The sequence below is a fragment of the Gracilinanus agilis genome, chromosome 1 (genome assembly GCF_016433145.1).
Source record: "Gracilinanus agilis isolate LMUSP501 chromosome 1, AgileGrace, whole genome shotgun sequence".
In the NCBI taxonomy this organism is placed as follows: Eukaryota; Metazoa; Chordata; class Mammalia; order Didelphimorphia; family Didelphidae; genus Gracilinanus; species Gracilinanus agilis.
Genome location: NC_058130.1, coordinates 206,144,000 through 206,158,919, shown reverse-complemented (window position 1 = coordinate 206,158,919; position 14,920 = coordinate 206,144,000). Strand labels below are relative to the sequence as shown.

General features: G+C 35.7%; 1 protein-coding gene across 1 annotated transcript in view; it reads left to right on the top strand.

Annotated features, from left to right (window-relative positions):
- Positions 1 to 14,920, top strand: part of FOXK1 (forkhead box K1) — a 127,482-nt gene that overhangs the window by 69,189 nt on the left and 43,373 nt on the right. The window lies entirely within an intron of this gene.

Genomic DNA, 14,920 nt, shown 5'->3' with positions numbered 1-14,920 from the left:
TGTGCAGGCTGAAGCATGTAACCAATAAGGAACTATAGCCATGTTGGCAAACCTATGGCACACATGCCAGAGGGGGCTCCTCCCTTCCCCCTCTCCACATGTACCTGAGGACATTTCTCACATCACCTGCCCCTCTGTCCAGCATTCCAATGGGAGCACTTCCTCCCTCTCCTTTCTTGGGTAAGGTAGGGGTTCACATGGTGGGAAGATTGTAGTTTGGGCACTTGGTCTCTAAGGTCTTTAAAAGGTTTGTCATCACTGGACTATGGGAAAGAAACAGATGTCATTAAAGAAAGATATTATTTTAAGATAAGCTATTTGATGAAAACCAGAAACAACTAGAGGATTGCCTTTTTATGTGCTCTACCAGTTGTGTCTAAGATCCTCAGATGATGTATCCCCTATGACCAGATGGCAAACCTATGACACACGTGCCAGCACTGACACACACAGCCATTTTCAATGACATGAAGTATGGGGCCGCATGCTGAGGATGAAACATTTGCTGTAATGTAGTGTAGACACTCTGTGCCGGAGATCTGTAGGCCCAAACAACTGTCACTAAGCAGGTAATTTAAATAATTAATTTTTAGTTTATTAAATACAGTTGTATATTACAATTATACATTTTTGTATTTAAACTATAAATATCGCGAAGTTATGGGTTTTTTCTCGAAGCAACATGCCACCCAAGTTATGCTTGGTATTTTGGCAAATTTTGACACAAAACAAGCTCAAAAGGTTGCCCATCACCGCCCTATGATGAAAATTAGAGGAGAACACAAATAAGACTAATTAGAATGAACAGGTATGGATGGCTTAGCATCCGCATCACTAGAGGGAATATCCATGTAGATGACACATCCAGTCTACCTGGAATATACACAATTTTGCACTAGAGAATTTGCTGTTTGTACTTCTGGTAATTAGGGTAACAGAAATCTCTTTATTTCCTAATTCAGCACTCTTTAGGGGCTTTGAAACTTCTTTCATTACATGCTTTGAAATTGATATTCCCAGATACCTTAATAAGCATCAGATTTTACAGTTCAATAAATATATGAGATAGCATTTGACATCTCTGAGTAGGCTTCTTCTCTAAATGAATAGATAAAGTGAGGTAAAGGTTTTTAGCAGGAGAAATTTAAAAAAGAATGAACTTCAGGCAGGTAGGATACATCCATCTCCTTTCATATTTAATGTTTAGAGGTGGTCTTTGTTGAATAAGATCCATTTGAAAAAATTGCTTATCATTTAGAAGAATTTCCATGATGTAAATCCTTTTGTAAACAGAAGAATTCTTTGAAAACATAAACAGCTTCCTAATTAATGTTTCATAAATTGAAATTTTTATGCATCACATTTTTTTAAAATTAGAGCATACTTCTGCCTTGTTTGGACCAGTAAAAAAATCCACACAATTAGCCATATTATTATCTATGTAATAATACCTCAAATTATATGATTCTTCCTTTAGGGGGTTTAGTACCATCAGGTTCTTAGATCTTGGGCTTTAGTTTCTATATACTTGCATCCTAAGTTATGCAATGTTCAGTATTCTAATTGGTGGAGAATTGAGGTTATGTGCCTATTATCTAAATTTGCCTTGAGGGGTCTTTATACACAGTGTATTTAATTTTATTTAGTAGATATGGTTCTGAAGAGCATCCAGTGTGTTAAGTCCACTTGCCTGGAGATCCAGGGAGCTTTGGATTAGGGTTGTTATGTAGTATTTGGAATGATTGTTATAGAAGAGCTAAGTTGGGTAGTTAAGGAGAATTGTATTTGGAATTGGAGGTGTTTGAATCCTAGTTTTTGCTAGATGCTCATTGTGTTATTTTCAGACTCTTTAAAAGAAAAGATTAAGATTTCTTGAAGTCCCCACTTAGTTTAAATAAATTATTCTAAGGGCTCCAGATTCTTCCAAGGATTTTACTGAATATCAAATCACCCATATCTAAAAATAACAGTAGCCTACAAAGAAGCTATGTCTCATGGAAGTTCTGAAGCTGAAATTTGGACTTTTATTTCTTCTCCTTTGGAGATTGCAAGCATAGTAAACCATAACAACGTATAAAATGTATAGTTTTAAAAGCTAGTTGATGAGTAGAGTACTTTAATATGTGGGTGGGAAATGGTTAAATAACTTTCAAAGAAATGAAAAGAAATATCTATGTTACTTTAGGCCAGTGATTCCCAAAGTGGGCTCCACTGCCCCCTGGTGGGTGCTGTAGCGATCTAGGGAGGCGGTGATGGCCACAGGTGCATTTATCTTTCCTATTAATTGCTATTTAAATTTTTAAAAAATTAATTTCCAGGGGTCTGAATAATATTTTTTCTAGAAAGGGGGCAGTAGGCAAAAAAAGTTTGGGAACCACTGCTTTAGGCCTTAGTTTCTATTGCCATCTGCTTTCTTATCCTCGAAAAAAGAGAAGATGGAACTCAGTGACCTTAGATGTCCCATCCAACTCCAAATCCATAATTTTTTTTATCTTAAGTCATGAATAAACTATCAGATTCCTATATGTAAATATCATTTGGGTTGCATAACTACTTAAGTGACGTAGACTGTCATTTAATCTCTGTGGATCTTAGTTTCTTCACTTTTAAAATGAGATAAATAAATGCCATTACTTTTTTTTCTTAATAAAACCCTATTTTAGAATTAATACTGAGTGGGGGACAGAACCAAGATGGCAACTTAGTAGCAGCAAAAACTGAAACCACTCTGACAATCTTTCCAAACTAATCTTTAAAAAAAGCCTCACAAGGACAGGAGTCAAAAACCAACAGCAAGTGAGGGGGCTTTTACCTGCTGAACACAATTTGAAAGGTAAGCAGAGAGAGTTGATTTTCATGGAATAAGAGAGAATTGGAAGCAAAATTGCACAAAGGAGAATGCTAGCCAACCACTCCCCCACCTACTGCACCAAGTTATATGACTGGACATAGGTTAACTTTGGGATTTTAGGATTCTGGGCTGCAGGCTACACCAACAAAAGAGCACCTAAGACCCACTCCTTGAAGTCCCAGGCCTTGGCAACAGCCTGCAGTAAGACCCAGAATTCACAGCACTGGACCCTTTCAAGCCTGCGCTGCTGCATTGAAGACCTAGCCCCAGGGCAAAATAACTCACAGTGCCAACTCTCCTTGCAAACCAGCAACAGGGAAAGCAGAGTCATTAGCTTTCAGAATTTCCATTCCATAGGCAAAAAAAAAGACTTGGAAAATGAACAAACAACAAAACACATAATGCTTTTTTTTTTTAATGGGGACAAAGAGCAAAGCACAGAACCAACAAGGGATGGTAAGATCCAAGCAACCACATGCAAAACTTCAAAGAAAAATAGAAATTGGCCTTAAGCTGAGGAAAAACTCAAAAAGGAATTAAAAAGTCAAATGTAGCAGGTCAAAGAAAAATGAGAAAAACAAATGAAAGTAATACAAAAAGGAGATAACAGCTTAAAAAGCAAAATTGGTAAACTGGAAAAAGCATTCAAGGATATAAATTTTCCCGAATACTGCTTTGGCTGTATCCCATAAATTTTGATGTTGTCTCCTCATTGTCATTCTCTTTAATGCAATCAGTGATTGGTTCTATGATTTGTTCAATATCTCACACCTTATACAAGATACAGTCAAAATGGATATATGATTTAAATATAAAGAGTGATATTATAAGTAAATTAGGGGAACTTAGGATAGTTTACCTGTCAGTTCTATGGAGAAGGAAAGAATTTATGACCAAACAAGAGGTAGAGAACATTATAAGATGTAAAATGAATAATTTTGACTATTAAAAAGGAAGTAACAAAATGAGAAAAAAAATTTTAACAAATTTCTCTTGATAAAGGTCTTATTTCTCAAATATATAAAGCACTAGGTCAAATTTATTAGAATCCAAGTCATATCCCAATTGATAAATGGTCAAAGGATATGAATAGGCAGTTTTTAGATGAAGAAATCAAAGCTATCAATAATATGAAAAAATGTTCTAAATCTCTCTTCATTAGAAAATGAAAATTAAAACAACTCTGAAATACCATCTCACACCTTTTAGATTGGCCAATATGACAGTAAATGAAAATAATAATTGTTGGTGAGAATGTGACAGAATTGGGACACTAATGCATTGTTGGTGGAGTTGTGAATTGATTCAGCCATTCTGGAGAGCAATTTGGAATTATGCCAAAGGGTTATAACAGAATGCATAGCTTTTGATCTAGTAATACCACTACTAGGTCTCTGCCCCAAAGAGATTTTTTTTTAAATGGGAAAGGATCTACTTGTACAAAAATATTTATAGCTCCTCTTTTTGTGGTGGCAAAGAATTGGAAATTAAAGGGATATCTGTCCCTCAAGTGGGGAATGGCTGAACAAATTGTGGTATATGATGGTGATGGAATACCATTGTGCTATAAGGAATGTTGAACAGGATAATTTTGGAAAGAACTGGAAAGACCTATGTGAACTGATGCAAAATGAAATAAGCAGAACCAGGAGAACATAATACACAGTAATTGAAATATTGTGGAATGATCAAATATGATAGGCTTTGCTACTAACAGCAATACAATGATCCAGGAGAATTCTTGTGAATTGGCTCTAATGAAAAAGAACTGTTGTTGTAGTATAGATGTAGATGAAAACATATGATTTATTGCTTATTTATTTGGAGTTTTGCTTTTATAAGATTATTCACTTACAAAAATAAATAATATGGAAATATAGGGGGTATGGTTTGTTTGTTTTTTTAAACCCATGCCTTCTGTCTTAGAATCAGTAGATTCTAAGACAGAAAAGAGGTAACTAAGCAATGGAGGTTAAGTGACTTGCCCAGGGTCAAACAGCTAGGAAGTGTCTAAGGCCAAATTTGAACCTAGGACCTCTCCCCCGCCCCCCCTCCCCCCTTTATAGTCCTCTGAGCCACCCAGTTGTCCACTATGGAAATATGTTTTGAGTGGTAATACATGAATAAACCAGATTGAATTTTGTCAGCTCTAGGAGGGGGGAAGGGAAAAGGGAAGGAGACAACTCAAATCATTTAACTTTGGAAAACTTATATGGAAATTCTTTATTAGAATAAAGTAAAGATAAAAAAATTTTAAATTAATACTGCATATTATTAGTTCCTAGGCAGAAGATCAGTAGTGGCCAGGCAATTCATGTCTGAGGTCAGTTTTGAACCCAGGGACTTTCGGTCTCCAAGCCCAGCTCTCTATGAATTGAGCCACCTACCTGTTCCTACTTCATTACTTCTAAGAGCCCTTCTAACTATTAAGACTATGAGAGTTTATGATGCAAATTATTTTCAGTGGAAAATGTAGCATATTCATTTGGAATGTTAATTTTATTGTTCATCTGCAATTTTCAGAACTAGATTCCATTTTTGGTTGTGCTTATTAATGGAGAGCAGTAGAGGTGTGGGTTATTTAAAAATAATTTATGTTTAATTGTTGTTCTCTTTGTGTCCTTCAAATTTGTTCTTAGCCACTTCAGCAATTAACTGGGGGAAGGGAGAGGATTGGGAATGGAAAAATGGATTGTTCTCTAGTAGATCATGTAGAGTTGACTAAAGTAGCCCATTATGCCTTTGTATTTGTCTTACATTGATGTAGTCAATTGTAGAATGGTTGGGGGGTAGGAGGAAGGCTGTGGTGTTTGTTTGGGTTAATGAATAACTAGTTTAGGTTGGTCCTTAAAAAAAAAAAAAAAAAAAAAGGCCCAATCCTTTCCTTTTGGAAAGGGCTTTGTGTCTTTTTAGCAAATGATCTAAACTTTAGAGATACTCTGTTGAGGTTCTGAAAAATATAAAATTATTTGCCAAAATCTCATTTTGTTCTAGAGTACTTTGGCAATATTTTATTGGGTAAATAAGGTTCTTGTTTTTCTGTGAACATTTTTCCATTAAAATTTGGCCAGTAGATGTCTAAAACATTCAGTAGGTGGAATTAACTGCTATGTGAGTGAGCCTTGCAGGCTTTTATTTAGTGATTAGATAGGGCACAGATTCAGGAAAATAATTTAGTAGTTAAAAAATTCTTCAAATTTGTCACTTAAAAATGTACTTGATTTTTTTTTGTTTTCTTCATGCTTCCTTAATTAAAACAAAAACAAAAATAAAAACCCTGAACTTTGTAGTCAAATAAGCAGTTGGTTACTTTTTTTTTCCCACAAGGCTGATTACAGACAGTCTCATTCTTGTCAGAAACAGTTTCATAGGTTTGGTTATTTTTGTTTAATAAAAAAAATTGGTAGAATACTTCATTTGATGGAACTCATCAAATGGCAGATGTTTAATTTAACTTTATAAAGCTTAGGTTTTCTGGTATGTATTGAGCCTACCTCATTTGCATCTCTTTCTCAAGGACCATCATTGAATAAACTTGCAGAGTTGGATGCATGCTAAAAAGCACTTGTACTATAGCTTGTAAGGTCTGTACATCCCAGCTGGATCTCCAGAAACCTACTTACACTCCTTGCAAACATGATTTTCTTGTTGCTATGGCAGGATTACCATGGGTACAGAATAAATGGCAAGTGCTTGTAGGAATTCAGGATGCATTTTCTCTCTCTTGTTCTCTTTAGTGGAGATGTAGATTCTAAATAATTATTGTTAGTTAATTAAAAAACCTTAAATGACCTCATATCTTCTCTTCCTTAATATTTTAAGGGCTTTTTAAATTTCAGGTTCTCAAGTAACTAGACTTGGTGAACATAACAAGTTTGGAAAAGAAAAATGTGGCATTGTGAATGATTTTTCTCTTTTTAGGGAGGTGAAGAAAGTCTACCAGAAAATTCTGCTTTCTCTAAAGTCAAGCAACTTAATTATTTTTTTAGGTGTTAGAGGGAGTGAATTTTTTTTTCAACATGACTTAATTATGAGAAATTGAAATTTTGGGATGCAACCTCTGCTAACCTTATTTTTAAAATCATTTAAGCCCTGTCTTATGTTGACTTCTGGGTTTCCTTATTGATAATGGGAGGTGGCCTGAGTTCCAACAATGTACTTTAAATCATTTTAGCAAACATTTATTGACTATCCACTATACTTAAACAGCATTTACTGGATGAGTAATTATGTTCCAGTAAGTCATTTTTCTGAATTGAGGATACTAACTGTAGAACTTCTCAAAAGGTTCTTGAAGATTAAAATTATTTTTTAAAGTTATCTGCTGACTTTAAATAAATTAATACAAAAATATACAAATCAATATACAAAATATATACATATATAAATATATATAATATATAAATATACAAAATCAGTTTATTTGGTATATACATTTCTTCAGAAGAAAAGTTGGCTTCTTGCATTTTTTTGACCTATCATATAGCAACCTTATTCCTTTCAAGCCATTGTCATCAAATGCTCCTTTTTCTGAGTCAGAATTGGGATTTAGGGTAGTATATATCCATCTACTTACATCAGGAGTCACCAGCATGTAAATCAGGATCTATTACTTGATTTCTAATCATAATAAGTAGTGAAGTAAATTATATTTTCTTCTCATAACTTTTAGCATTATGACTGGTTTATCTTCTGTGATAGCCAATTTTTGTTGTTTTTCATAAAATTCATTATGTGTAATCAACTTTATCATTTTCCTTTTGTCTACTTAAGAAATAAATGATCATATACATACACTATGTTGAGGCAGCATACTCTAGTAAAAAAAACAAACTTAGATTTGGAGTCGAAGTTCACAGCCACTTTCTACCTGTCTGATTTTTCAATCTAGGCCTCAGCTTCCCGATCTGTCAGATGAGGGGAGTGAACTAGGTGTGGCCTTTGAGATTCCTTTCCTTTCTAAATCTGTGATCATATGATCATATGTAATGTAGTTGCCCTAAAAATCAACAACTTTTCTTTTGAAAATGGTTATAGTTTTTTCCTCATTCAAAACTACAGCTTATAATTTTGAATTTTAAAATTTATGACTATATATGGTTAGAGGAGAAAGTGTGCTTACCTAAATTACTATTTTTTTTTTATAGATTGACAATGAATAGATACTTGGAGTCATAGTCAACAACCTACAGAATCTGAGTTGGAAGAGACCTTGAAAGGTCATCCATTCCAGCCTACACTCTCAAGTTTCTTTTCTACAATATTCACAAGCATTCTTCTAGCTTTTGCCAGAAGGCCTCAATTCTTCCCCCTCAGTAACTTCCATCCATTGCTCCATAGTTCTACCCATCTGGAGCCAAGTAGAACATCTGATCCTTCTTCCAGATAGTCCTTCAAATATGTAAAATTGGTCATCAAAACTTTGTTTTCCTTTTCCAAGGCAAAATGTCCCCAGTTTCTTCAGCTGATCTTAATTTCTGGGCTCCTTACATCCTGATTGCCCTCCTCCTCTCTAATTTGACACTTTTCTTCTCAGGCCTCAAACCTTTTGGTGAATTGAGGGGGATATCTCCCCCAAGCATATGAAGATTTTTCTGGAGATTGTATGGATGAGAACAATTTTTTCCAGTGGTCACAAAGGGCAACTGAAGCAGTCACTATGGTGTAGTTAGAGTTTGGTTAGACATGGAAGACAACAAGGTTATCCACTGCATCCTGGGCCATCACTAGTCATCCTGATTTTTGTCTTGACTCTGGACTTTGATGACTTTGGAAGAGAGAGTAAGACCAATGACTGCACAGCTATGTCTCTAATAAATCTAACTCATGTACAAGTCAAGACATCACCCCAAGATGTCATTGGTCCTCTTCAGGTAGGGATGTAGAATGGGAGTGTTGGACACTTGTATATACAGGAAGGAGAGAGCAGAATAAGATTGAAGTACAAGTATAGTAGGCCAGTTCAATGGCAAAGTGTGGAATAGTGTGGAATAAAGGAGGTGGAAAGACAGGATCTGTAAATTTATCAATTTAAGGAGATCCTAGTGGGAGCTGGGGATTTATTGTTGCAAAGCAGCACCCAGTGTACAACTTATAGTATTAGAGAAGGGGGGTCATTAACTTTTTTTGTGTCATGGACCTTTTTGATAGTCCTTCTAATAAAAGCCCATGGACTCTTTCTCAGGATAATATTTGTTGCCTCTATTAATAATTGAAGGAAATACCAAATTTCAGTTAGTTTGTGAAAAAAATTTTTTTTTCTCATTCAGATTCACAGAGCCCCTGAAACCTGTCCATGGACTCTTAAGTTAAGAAATTTTTTTTAGAGGGTTTGCCCTGGGAATTAAAAGATCAGAATGACTGGTCCAAGGCCATAGAGACAGTTGTCTGTTGTCCTGAATACTCAAAGAAGACCAAAATGACATCATGACGCTGGAGTCAATGTACCATGTATCCAACTGTGGCTCATCAAACTAGTATGAAATTGGAAGATTCTACCACACATAGCCCATATGAACATTTGTGATAAAGATGTCTCTAAATTTGCATAGCCTGTGTATCGTTAGAGCTACTGCAATTCTACTTTGCTCATAGAGCACAGAACTTTCTTTGATGTAGTGTGCTGGAGTGTTCTGTGCCAGTGTCTTCCATGCCTCACAATTGACACCAAGGTTCTTTAGAGAGACTTTGGGGTGACCTCATATTGCTGCTTCTGACCTCTGTGTGAGCACTTGCCTTGTGAGAATTCTTTGTAAAATATTCTTTTAGGTGAATGTATGTTTGACATTTGAACATGTGGTCAGCCTATTGGAATTGTGTGGCTACATGGAAGTCAACTGGAGAAAAGACCTCATTATCTAGTACATTTTCTTGCTAGGTGATCTTCAGAATCTCCTCAAGAAAATTCAAATGGAAGTGATTCAGTTTCCAGGCTTGGTGTGGATGTGCTATCTAGGTTACACAGGCATACAACAATGAAATCAACACAATAGCTCTGTAGACTTCAGTTTGGTAGGAATACCTCTTCTCTCCCATACTATCCTTTAGAGCAGGGGTCAGCAATCTTTTTGGCCGTGAGAGCCATAAACGCCATGTTTTTGAAATGTAATTTCGTGAGAGCCGTACAGTGCTCACAGTCCGAGCTCCTGTAACAGCGCCTGAAAAAAAAAATTGACTTTATGGCTCTTGCAGAAAGAGCCAGATATGGCCCTCAAAAGAGCCATATGTTGCCAACCCCTGGTTTAGAGCCTCCCAAACACTGAACTAGCTCTGATAATGTATGCATCAACTGTGTCATGTATGTCTACATCCCTAAAAAGTATACTTATCCACAGCATTCAAAATTTTTCCATTTGCTATAACCGGTGGTTCTGTGTATGGATGGTACAGTGCTAACTAGTGAATAATCTCTGTTATCTTGGTGTTAATTGTCAGGTCAAAATTAACACAAGTGACAGAGAATCAATTCATACTCTATTGCATCTCAGCCTCAGAGGCTAGGTTGAATGCAAAATTATCTTCAAAAAGAAGTTGCTCACCAACTCTTTTACTTTTCTATTTTAATTATGGCTTGTAGCTTTTTCAAATTAAATAATTTATTGTCAGAATGATAGCTGATCTTGATGCCATTTTTGTCTTCATTGAAGACATCTGTTAACATTGCTGAAGATATTCTAAAAAGTTTGGGAGCAAGCCCACAACCCTGCTTCACCCTGTTGGTGACAGAGAAAGTGTGAAATCATCATCCATTATCCAGAACCCATGCAAGCATCTTCTACAGGTTCTCATGTTTAACATGAAAGCCTTGATCAGATAGATAAACATATTCAGACCTCTGTTCTGCTTGTGGTATTTCTCCAGGAATTGTTTGGCAGCAAACACCATATTGACTTCTCCTCAGCCCATTCTAAAACCACAGAGGCTTTTGAATAGATGACCATCTTTCTATAAGCCAATTAAGGATCAGGCTATTAGGGAGAACTGTGACAAAAATCTTGCTAGCAGAGACTAGGATAGAGATTTCATTGTGATTGTCTCAGAACAGTAGAAGCATCCTTGATCTCCTGGGGGATAACTTCTTCTTGTCATATAATACAGGAGGTTTTGGTCAATTTTGTATGAGCAGTGGGCCCCTTTGCCTTGTAAGTCTCTTTTGGAACAGAATCACTATCAGTCACTTTGCCATAGGAGAAAAGCCTAATGGCATTCAAAACCTCTTTTTGGAAGTTTGGCTAGACAGGAATTAGCTTCAACTCGACATATGTGGTTAATGACTTAAGCATTGTTTAATAAGAACACTCATCATGGTCTGTTGGGAACACTATGGAAATGCTTGGCCCATCTTGCCAGTATCATGTTTTTATCACTGATCAGTGGGACTTCATCTGCACTGAGTAGTGGAGATGTACCCTATGTCTTTAGACCATAGTCTTCAAGGCATTATAGAAGCACTTTGAGTTGTTACTACCATAAACTGAATTTTCTCTGCCTTCTTACTGAGCCAAAAATCCTGCATCTCTCTAAGCTATGCTTGCACTTTACTTTTGATGGAGATGGAGTTAATTGTTGCCTTCTTAGAGAGAGATGAACTATCCTGTTCATAAACTTTGTGGAGTTCTTGTTTTTCATTTAGTAACTTCTGAATTTTCCCATAATTTTCATTAAACCAATCCTGATGTTTGCAAATATTTGACCCAGATGAGTAAATGTATACCAGATCTCTGAAAGTTGCCCACTCCTTTTCTGCTCTACTATAGCCAATCATATGTTGGCTCAGGTTCCCTCCTAGTTAGCAACAAATGTTCAGAATACTGAGAAATGCTCTAATCTGTTGACATCAAGTCTACTGGTATTAATTTTGCCTTGGACCCTACTTTTGTTGAATTCAAATAGTTAGCTTGGAGAGAATAAGTCTCTTCTCTGTCTAGCACTTTAGGAAGTAGGTGGTGCATTGGATAGAATGCTAGGCCTAAAGTTAGAAAGATTCCTCTTCCTGAAATTTGGCTTCATACACTTACTAGCTATATGACTCTGGGCAAGTCATTTAACCTCTATTTACCTCAATTTTCTCATTTATAAAATGAGCTGGAGAAGGAAAAAACAAACTACTCCCATCTTTGCCAAGAAAACTCCAAATAGGGTCACAAAGAATCAGACATAACTGAAACTGCATGTTTACCTGTAGAAGAATCAATTCTTGATTATACAGAGATTTATCTATATCATGGATTACCATTGCTTCTTTTGCTCCTTATTTGTGTGAGAATTGTTGTAAGGTGATATCGTCAAACCTTGGCAACAGGTTGAATATGGGGGGAAGAGAGTGAAGATTTGAGGATAACACCAAAGTGGCAAGACAGTGCCTGGGAAGATGATATAATAATAATAATAGGGAAGTTAGGAAGAGGGGAAGATTTGTGGAGTAATATAAGTTTAGTTTGGGATATGTTGAGTTTAAGATGTCCAATGAGACAGTTGGAAATGTGAGCCTGGAAGTCAGCAGAGAGGTAAGGACTGGATAAGTAAAATTGAGAATAATTAGCATAGAAATAATTGAATCCAACTGAATGCAGTCCCAGCTTGGAAGAAATTTGATATTGTACTAATAAGTAAATTATGTGAGAACTTGCATTATTTTGGAAGATATTTGGTGATGTTATTTGGGAACTAATAGTTAGCCTAATTTTAAATAGTATTTAAGGGCTTAATTTAGGAAGCTAGATTTGGTGCTTCAATTTTTATATAAAAATTTTACCTTGCTGGAAAAATAGGGTTTTGACCCTTTATATGGGCAGGGGAGAATTGAGAATAATTGAAAAATAAGTTGTACTTTTAAAAATAGAACGATAAGTTGTGCTTTTTGTTCTGAAGACCAGTTGGTTTTTTAAATTCTTCTAATATGTACATAGTACATGCTAATAGGGATAGTAGTCACTTATTAAATAAATATACCATTAAACTAAAAAATTTAATAAACATCTATCTTGATCATATCTAAAATCAATATTTTAAGCAGAGTGTTGCTCAGGCCCTATACCAAAGTCCTGGTTCAGGACATCCAGATTTTACTTAAATTTTGGACTCTGTGGCTATAGGATACATGGGCTATTCAGCTTATTATCTATAAAATAGGCATCATGTATGATAGTTCAAGAATTTTAGTATGAACTTTCCCCAATTTCAAATGTCAAACAAAATTAAATTCTTAAGAATGATGTCACTTTTGAAAAGATGCCACTGAAGGAATGATAAATTATATTTTTACACTATGATCAAAATAAAAGCCTAGCATGTTACAAACAATTATATAGTATAACAATAAGAACATTGACTTGGAAGCTAGGAGATGTTGGTTCTTGTCTTGGTTGTAGGTCATAGGAATTTTGAAAGTTATTTTATCTTTTTGAGTTTCAGTTTCCTCTTCCATAAAAGGAATACATTGGACTAGATAATGTCTTGCCAGGTCTAATATTCTACAGTGACTCAGTCTGTGGACCACCTATTGGGAAGATCATTGCTGATTTTGATTCAAACTTAGAACCACTAAGTTTTTTCTTCAAGTAATTTATACAAAGTCCCTTAAATTCCACTGAATAAAAGTAATATATAAGCAAACTTAAAATCATCCTGCAGTTTTAACTGGCTTTAAGTTTTTACCCACAGACTAAATTTGGGAGCTTTTGCTAGTGTTTATCTGGTGGCAAACATGACAGTACTTGATGAAGTTTGAGGATATGAGAACAAGAGCAGCATAGAATCCTGTCAACAGGGCACACACCCATGCCTGTTGGCACAACTGGTTAGTGAAGTTAAGATACTTTTTCATTCTTTGTCTGTAGAGACAACCCTGTTTGCTTCTCACTTTAGAATTTTAGTTCCTCAATGGGATAGGCCAGAAGCCAAAGCTTACTTCTCAGAACCTGTAGCTTCTAGTGGATGCAGAAGCTGCTATGTGTGTTTGTTGCATTTGATGTCTGTTTGATGCTATTGGTTTTGGTTTCTGGGGTAAAAAAAGTCCAAATCTGTCTTTGTTTTTCCTTAGCAAATGGAAATAGCACAAATAGCTCAAAAAGTTTTGTTTTGTTTTTTAAAGCAACAATATCTTTTCTATTTTTACCTGAGGTAGAGGTCTATTTCCATATATTAAATGGTGCTTTCTCAAATTTGGTTCTACTTTTACATATAAGATCAAATTGGGTTGATTTGAGTTTTTTTTAAATAGGATGACCATTTCTTAGCTTGAGCAGGTTCTATTTACAAAATATAGGAATTATCCATGTTCAGAACTGAGAACTATTATTTCAAAAGTTGTGATTTAGCTTAGATTTGGTGCTTGCTTGTTCAGAGGTTTTCATGTGTTTGGTGAATATTTATGCCTTTGTCACACAGATATGTTTTTTTCCCTTTTTACAAACTAATTTTTTTTTTGACATTTAACAAAATATTTTTCCTCCTTTCATTGAGGAAGAAAAATAAAAGCCTTGGAACAAATATGTATCATAAAGTAAAAATAATTCCCTTGTTGGGATGTCTCTGTCTCTGTCTCTGTCTGTGTTCCTCTCTCTCCATCTGTCTGTCTAGCTAGCTAGCTACACACACATTATATGTCTTCACTCTGATTCCATCTACCTTTTGTCAGAAGGTGGGTTCCACTCACATCCTTACAAATCCTCTGGAATCATGGTTAGTCATTACATTGATTACAGTTTTGAAGTCTTCTAAAGTTGTTGGTTTTTTGTTTTGTTTTGTTTTGTTTTGTTTTTTAACCCTTGTACTTAGGTGTATTGGCTCCTAGGTGGAAGAGTGGTAAGGGTGGGCAATGGGGGTCAAGTGACTTGCCCAGGGTCACACAGCTGGGAAGTGGCTGAGGCTGGGTTTGAACCTAGGACCTCCTGTCTCTAGGCCTGACTCTCACTCCACTGAGCTACCCAGCTGCCCCCTCTAAAGTTGTTTTTAACATATTGTTACTGTATATATTATTCTGGTCTGTTTACTTCACTCTACATCAATTCATGCAAGTCTTTCCATGTTTCTTTGACACTACCTCCTTCATCATTTCTTATAGCACAA